The sequence below is a fragment of the Ascaphus truei genome, chromosome 16 (assembly GCF_040206685.1).
Source record: "Ascaphus truei isolate aAscTru1 chromosome 16, aAscTru1.hap1, whole genome shotgun sequence".
NCBI classification, from domain to species: domain Eukaryota; kingdom Metazoa; phylum Chordata; class Amphibia; order Anura; family Ascaphidae; genus Ascaphus; species Ascaphus truei.
Genome location: NC_134498.1, coordinates 38498014 through 38506575, shown reverse-complemented (window position 1 = coordinate 38506575; position 8562 = coordinate 38498014). Strand labels below are relative to the sequence as shown.

Genomic DNA, 8562 nt, shown 5'->3' with positions numbered 1-8562 from the left:
GTCTCATCCTGCAGTACTTATCGAAATAATACTGATACTACATGCATGACACAAGTAAACACGCACGTGCACCACCTGTTGGTGAGTTTATCTCTAGCTCCCCATCCTATAAGGTTTCATTGCAGTATAAAGGAACCATCAACTATTTGCTCATTTTCAACCTAATGACAGTTCTCCATTACTCCCGTCTCTGCAAGCAAAGCATCAATAGTTCATCATCCTCCTTCTTCTGTCAGGGACTATAACACTGTCTCACCCATCATGTCTTGTGCCAACTAAGACATGATACTCCCGCAGCCAATATTAGATAGTAAGCTCTTTGGAAGAGATAGGGTGCACCTCTATGGGGCCACTTAAAAGTGTGTATAGCTCAATAATAAAAGCGACTCCGTATTTATATTAAAATTAGACCCATATTTTTTTCTCTCTGTATTTCCTTAACCTAGCAGAGACTTTGTAAGATGATCTGGACACAGCTGTGTTCTGCACTTAGTTAGAGCAACTTGGAAAGAAAAAGAACGGTCAGAGGAATTCAGTTTCCCTAAAAATAGCAGCAATATACAGCCTGTGACTTGTCACTTTTCAGTTTACTCTTGTGTGATCTGCATTCAGCTGGTGACCCCCTGGTAATTGCTTCTGACACCCATCCCATATTTCAGAAACCTGAAGGTTTTCTCTGTTAACAATATTAACAACAAAAGGACAACTTAGGATGTGCCAAGGATGTGATCGACAAGAGCTGCCATCTTTAAAACTTTGCGTGTGACAATTTCACATAACGCCAACACTGGTTATAAATTCTATCTAAATTGGGAATACTGACTGACTGTCCATTACTTCGCACGTAAAGGTAGGTAACTATTACTTGCCTATGCTAGTACTGTAAATCAGACCTCAAATTATCCTTTTTACTGCTCAAGGGATAAACAGATCCATAAGAATTGGGCTTGTTGTTAAAGAGAAAAAAAAGAAACCCTGTAAAAATGTGTGTGCTTCAGCATTAAAGATTATAATATCTGGATTTGCTACATTAGACAAACTAATTTAAAAAAAAGTTTCTGTTGATTCTGAAACTCTTTTCTTTGATATAGTGCTGACTGTATAAAGAGCACGACAATTCAGCTTCGGGTATCTTTCTTAATCTTTGGAGTGGCTCAATGAGTAAAGGTGCTGACTGATAATGTCACTGGGAGAACCTGGTCCAAACCCTTGTGTTGACTCCTTGTGACCTTGGGCAAAAGCACTTTTTCTCCTTGTGCCCCAGGCACCAAAAACATAGATTGCTAGCTCATCAGGGCAGGGACAGTGTCTGTAACAATCCTATGTGCTGCATAACTGTACACAATGCTGTAATGGTGAAGCACTTTGAGTCCCATTGGGACTAAATAATAAAGTTACTATTAATTATTTCTGATTATTTTCTCATCAGAGGCAGGAAAGAAATACTGTCAGTGCTTATTGGTGCTGCTCTTTGGAACTAATACGTAGGCAGCAGACTGCATTTCTCTAAGGTAACATTATAGCACTTGGACATCATCCTCAGAAAATGTTTACTGTAAATAGATTTGCAGGGGTTGCAGGTACTCGTACCTCCGGCAGCCCAATGCGTTTTTATGTGTCCCAGAAAAACTCTTTTACTGGTTTGCATCAAATGACTTTAGTACTCTTAATTTGCCTAAGGAGCACGTCACTAGGAGCTTTTTCTCCAAGCGGAATAAAATAAAACAAACAGATCTATAGCTGCAGCACCTGATTAACAAAATGAATTATAGATTTCTCCCCCACCCGCCTTTTCAGTAAATATTGCATCGGTGCTTTTGATGCCTTTCCGCAGACATTTAACTAATGTGCGATCAATTGTACTGTAAGTTAGCAATATTAGATAGACTTGTTCAGACTTTTTTCCGTGGCAGGGTATATTCTTATACGCTACAGCAGGGTGCTCAACTCCAGTCCCGTCCCCCCCCAAACACCCGTCCCCCCCCAAACAGGTCAGGTTTTCAGGATATCCCAGCTTCAGCACAGGTGGCTCAATCATGATGCTAATGATCCCATTAAAGCAGCATTTCAGGCTCCCGTTTTTTTTTTTTTTTTTTAGGTTTTTTTTTAACTTCAATAGTTTCATGTGTGTAATCTCTACTTACCTAAAAAACTACATAGCTGCCGGTCAATTCGTTCTCCGTCTATTGATCGGCAAAGTTTGGCGACATCTTTAAATATGGGGAATGTAAATCGTTGCTATAGGAACAAGCATGCTTGTTAAAATAGAATACAAGAAAATTGGTCTTTCAAAGTGTTTTTTTTAAAACAGAAAATGCTAAAAGTATTTTTTCTTACTACAGAACTGATTTATTAAAAAAACACACATGCAGGATATTGCCTAAACTGCAGCTTTACGGTTTGAGGATGGGCATTTTAGGGGGTGTTACACAGCGTGGAGATTTGTTTACTTATATCTTATAGATGTGTTGCCAGGCAATATAACATTTCTTACGACCGGAGATCCACCGCAATATGAATACATGTTTGCTGTATATTGTTTGGAGACGTGTGTTTAGTAATAAACAAGAAGATAACTAGAAATTAACTGCACATTCTCTTTAAAGCTAAAGATTTTAAATAAAGCAGTTCGTTACTATGAGAAAATACTTGTAGCATTTTTAATGTATTATCATGTAGCAAGCCTTTTTTATTTCTATAGCAACCATTTACAAAGTCACAGATACTGAGTCAATACTCCTCTGCAGCCATTTAGTGAACCCCAAGCCAAATCTTTGCCAATCGATCACAGGAGAAATGATTGATAGACAACTTAGCTAATTACTTATCATTGTGTGGATTGTATTGATGTACATATTAAAGGGAAAATATATATATACTGTATATATATATATATATATATATATATATATATATATATATATATATATTATGAAAAAAAGAAAGAAAAAGAAATAGGCGCACACCTAGTGCATTACCATAATAAAAATTGTATTAGAGGAACATAAAATCTATAAAATGCCCACTCACAAAAGTACAGCAATAAATAGCATGTATGAGATAGGCTCTCATGTGCCAGCAGCTCGATCATCAGCGTCCGGCTCAGGTTAGTGGCGTCGTCACGTGACCTTCCCTCGTGCAGCCGAAACCGGAAACGGAACTCCTCGCTTTCAGTGTTCAACGAGAGAGGTCCCTCCAGGGAACAGTGCCTTGAAAGTTCTTTGAATTGTTGTTAAACGGCCGTGAAACACACACAAGAGCCAAAATCTGACTGCAAGCAGCAACAGTGTTCATGGGCAAAATGGCGGCCGCAATCTAACCACGCCCTACGCGTTTCGTCATCGATGATGACTTTTTCAGGGGATACCCTCCAAACGTCAGTCCATGATATTTATAGGGAGGTAATTACACATAATTAACCAATATATAATTGAATCAGTGATTGATAGAACACACATGGTGATAACATATATAACAATTGAAAACATATATAACAAATAGAATCACGTTATATTGTGAGGACCCCATTGAGTGCAAGAGAAAAAAGGTCACGTGACGACGCCACTAACCTGAGCCGGACACTGATGATCGAGCTGTTGGCACATGAGAGCCTATCTCATACATGCTATTGATTGCTGTACTTTTGTGAGTGGGCATTTTATAGATTTTATGTTCCTCTAATACAATTTTTATTATGGTAATGCACTAGGTGTGCGCCTGTTTCTTTTTCTTTCTTTTTTTCAGATATCATTAGGGACTGGTGATCCCTTTGAAGCGGGCTGCAGGAACCTGGTGTCATTGCCATTGGAACAGGACTTTGTGTATTAAAGGTTTTTTCATTTTTTGTTTTTTACTTTTCAATTTTTGGTACAACATATTTTTTATATATTTTTTCATTTTTTATCAAATAAATTTAGATTTTTATACATTAATTTTTTTAGGGATCAATTGTTGAGTAATTGCATTTTATATTGTATTAACATTGTCTTATCATAGTGTATCAGCCATATCTAGCCGCCCCACTAAACGCTTCCATGATTAGCTATTGTTTCTTCTAGAATTCATTCTACTCAGGATATTATAGAGGCGCTACTTCAATTTTTTCCGCTTATTTTGATATATATATATATATATATATATATATATATATATATATATATACTGTATATATATATATATATATATATATATATATATATATATATATATATATATATATATATATATATATATTGGTTTATTTTTAAACGGCAGCTTGAACTTCTGCTTTAATGCACTTTATCCAGATAACAATCTCTCCTATTCTTCTTTATCTGTCCACATCCACTCTGACCGTATTACTGTGTCCATAATGTGATACTCACCATGGCTCTAACATTTACCGTCTCAATGGATACCATTTCCTTGCTTAATTACCATGCATCCCAGATAATCATACACTAATATAATAAAGAAACAAGAACAGTTGAAGGCTTTTATTACTTTACAGCCTTCTTAACTCTTTCCTCCTTGGATTTATGCTTCAACTGTCTCTTTAAAAAAAAAGGGGGGGGGGGGGTTTCTTTCCGACATCTATTCGGGTGTGTTTGGTTGCCAGAAGAGTCATATGGAAGAGAAAGCACAGTACATAACCACATGATTGTAATTATTTGTAATATAAGATTGGAGATAAAAGAGTAAATTGAACTGTCATTATGACACTCCACAGCCTTCTAAAATCAATTTACATTTGTGTCAAGCAGAATACTTTTCCCATGTGAAAATAAATCTGAAGAATAATTGATACTGTATATAAGATGAGGTTACCTTAACATTACATGGATCACATTGACAAGGAACATCACAGTTTCTTATGTCAATATGATTCTGTGTGATGGTACTTGTGGTAATAAGTGACACTTTTATATATACTGTAAAACTAGTTTTACACCACTTTTCTGTATATAAATTGGAGAACAGTGTGTCCTTACTCCTTTTATAGCACAAACCTTTTTCTGAACAAGGTCCTTCTATCATGGCCTTCTTGCTGAAAGAAAAATAGTCTCATTCACAAAAGACGTGAAAATTAAAATAGGATAGGAACTTAGTAAAAACAGTTTTAGCAAGACTTTTTACTTTGCACACAGTGGCTGGGTCCCTCCCTTTATATGGTGTTTCGGTTCATAGTAACCAAAATATAAAAGCAGTAATCCCCCCGAAATCAGGGATTTACATGTAATTTATCGTCTAACCCTAAAACCACTTGCATACTCTAAACACCTTAAACCCTTACCCCAAAAACCCAAGCCTTAACCCTTTACCCTAGATATAGTAACACCTTACCCGAAAAACCCAATCCTTAACCCCTAATCCTAAACATCTTAACCCCTTACCCTAAAAACTCAAATCCTTTACCCTAAATACATTAACACTTTACCCTAAAAACCCAAACCATAACCCCTTACCCTAAAACCCAAGCATTAACCCTTTACCTTAAATACTCAAGCCTTAACCCTTTACCCTAAATACCTTAACCCCTTACCCTTAATACCCAAACTTTAACACCTTACCCTAAAAATCTAAGCCTTAACCCCATAACAACTTAACCCAAACCATAACCCCTTATTCTAAAAACATTACCTTACCCAAAAATGCAAAACCATAATCCCTTACCTGAAAAAATAAAACCCTGACCCCTTGCCCTAACCCCTTAACACCTACCTCCAGGGTTGAAACGGCCGCAGCTAAACGACTGCGGCTAATAGTCCCATTCCAGAATGATGCTATTGTGTGGTTTAATAATACACCTGAAGAAAAAAAAAAATTTTACGATGTTTCGGACGCTCTTTAAACTATATTTTAATCTATGAAGAACAATAATCTTGATTCCATTAAAGTTATCACCGCCTACAATTAATCTGTCAAATAAAACAGAAACCGACACGCCCAGCATTAAAAAAAAAAAGCTGATATCTTGGGAATTATGCAAGTCCCATAGGTCGGAGGAACATGGATCACCTCTGCGGAGACCCATTTTGGTAATTAAAACACACAAATAAAGAAAAACAACAGGTACACATAGCTGCTTTAACAAATAATAGCTTTGCGGACCAATGTATTAAATGCATACAACATGGTATATATAGAACAAATAAATTTAATATAAAACAACAATTATACTTCTCTCTCCAACATGCAAGAAAAAAGGGATCCTAATTCTATGTCAGGAGAACTATGCTGAGCGGGTTATATGTTAACGATTTTACACTGCCTGATACTTGAAGAGAGAAGCTAAATACAATTCCTTTGTTTACATTTGGTATTCGAGACTCTCATCAAGCCACAGTGTGAAATATTTCCAGTCACATAGGTCTCATTCCAGACTGGCGTGTATGCGCTTATTAAAATAAATGGTGCTTCCCAATCCGCAGCAATGTCTGATATGATTTTATTCTCTACATCTGCTTACTAATTCAGAACCTATTATTGCTACTTTAGACCAGGGGAGCTTAACTCCAGTCCTCAAGAACCCCCCAACAAGTCATCTTTTAAGAATTTCCCAGCATCAGCACAGATTGCTCAATCAGTGGCTCAGAGCCACCTGTGCTGAAGCTGGGATATCCTGAAAACCTGACCTGTTGGGGGGTCTTGAGGACTGGAGTTGAGCACCCTTGCTTTAGAGTATGAATATGATATACTAGTTTCCAGTCGTTCTGTTCAAAATTAGAATTTCAATGCAAAATTGGGAAACGCTATTAAATATACAGTAAATAACATTATGGAGCAAAGATCACATCTTGTGGAAAATTTGGAACATGGTTGCAACTCCCTGACACGGAGAAGCTGCTTCATAGCTTACTGACTAGGGACCTTGGGGGGAAATTCCCTAAGCTCCGAAAGGGTGTATCAGTGCTCGATCCTGCACTAACTTCTCTTCCAGTCAATGGATTGAGCTCTGAAAGCCATTATCAGAGTTTAGTGAATCTCCGGCCTTAGATAAGCTCCATTCTAATGGGACTAAAACCTTCTCCAGCACGGGGAATCCATCCTCACAGTGTATGCCATTGAGGGGCCTTACAGTTCCTCACTTTCTTAGCCTCTCACCCCTCTGCAGTACAGTGCGTATCCTGTGCTGAGTCTGTACTGTTTACATTCACACCAAAGCAAAAACGTCAGCAGAAATTAAACCACAAAGAGCTATGTCCCAAACTCGTAGTTGCTTCTCCAATGGGTTTTCTTGCCCATGAAGGCACAAATTACAGATTCTGTCATTGTTACGGACAATGGCGATAATTCATTAAAGTGCCGATTCTGCAATACCGCACCTAATATCCTATTCAAGTCAATAGGCGTTTTTTTGCAGTAGTGCACTATAGCACCTTAATGAATTACCCCCAAACGGGGGGGGTATTAGTTAGGTAACACTGGTATTTTTAGGCTGTCAAATAAAAAGTCAGCGTGAGAGCATGTCTGAGAACAACTGCTGGAAACAAATGAAATATTACAGGCGCAGTCCCACTTATTAGAACTGTAATAAAGTTACATTTCTTCTCTAGAATTATTGGCGCTTGTTTCGGGAATTTCAGAAATGTTGAGCGGCTTTAACTCCGTCAAAACAAAAACTTGCGAGACGAGCACGACAACAAATGAGATTGAGTATCCAACACTTGTTCCTTAATCCTAGTGAGTGCCCAAGTGGACGTGGCACCAGGGTGGCATTTCGCTGTTACGTGACCTCTCCTTGGGAGTCACCGATGTCGGAACGGTAGAGGTGAAAACCTCCCCTTCCCTTCCTCAGCCTCCCAGAATGGGCTCAGAGATCGCTACCATCTCTCTTGGAAAACAAGCAACTAGCACATGGCGTTGCTACTGCCCAATGGGGTCCCTGGACTGTCAGACCCCGCAATGTGGCAAACACTTAGGCTCCTGTTCAGTATGCCGTGAAGCTGCTTCCCAGCGCTGAGGAAGGTTTGAGTCCCTTGAATGAGCTAAACTCTACTCCATCATGGGGAAGGCATTTTCATAGCATATTAAATTGGGGGCTTAATGTTAAACATACTTTTTCTATACATTATAATGAAACTGCTTTCTTTTTGTTATAACCAATACCGGACAAGGGGAGGGGGAAGGGGAAATGGGAAGGGAGGGGAAACCTTCGCTACTGCTCACTGGACTAGACTGGTGGAGGTGCTACTATCAGGGGTAAAACGTTAAGGAGTACATGGAAGGAAAAGAATCCCAAGGAGAGCACTCATCCGCTGTAGAATGAAGCCTGGTGTACCAGAATCATGTGACTGTGGGTGGACTTGAGTGATTTAAAACATGTATATTTATTTGAGTCTTAACTCAGAACAATAAAATAATGGGGTGAGGAACGCTGTGGATCAGATTGAATACTCTGAAAGACCAGTGTACAGCGAATTAAAAGGGGGACAGGATGAACCAAAATATGAACCACTCTGCTGTCTAAACTACTAAAGTGTGCTAGGACTATGTGTCCTATAAATACCACCACACTTAATACTAGGCGGTATAGATATGGCCCAAGTTAGGATGTATGGGCAGACCGGTGCCACTATAAGG

General features: G+C 38.4%; 1 protein-coding gene across 3 annotated transcripts in view; it reads left to right on the top strand.

Moving 5' to 3' along the window:
- Window positions 1-574: 574 nt before the first annotated feature.
- FGF13 (fibroblast growth factor 13) overlaps window positions 575-8562 on the top strand; it is a 247662-nt gene continuing 239674 nt past the window's right edge. For 2 of the 3 annotated variants that reach the window (XM_075573244.1, XM_075573241.1), the window contains exon 1: window positions 575-850. The gene's annotated coding sequence lies outside the window, so the exon portion shown is untranslated. The remainder of the gene's footprint in view (window positions 851-8562) is intronic. The other variant, XM_075573246.1, reaches the window with a different exon arrangement.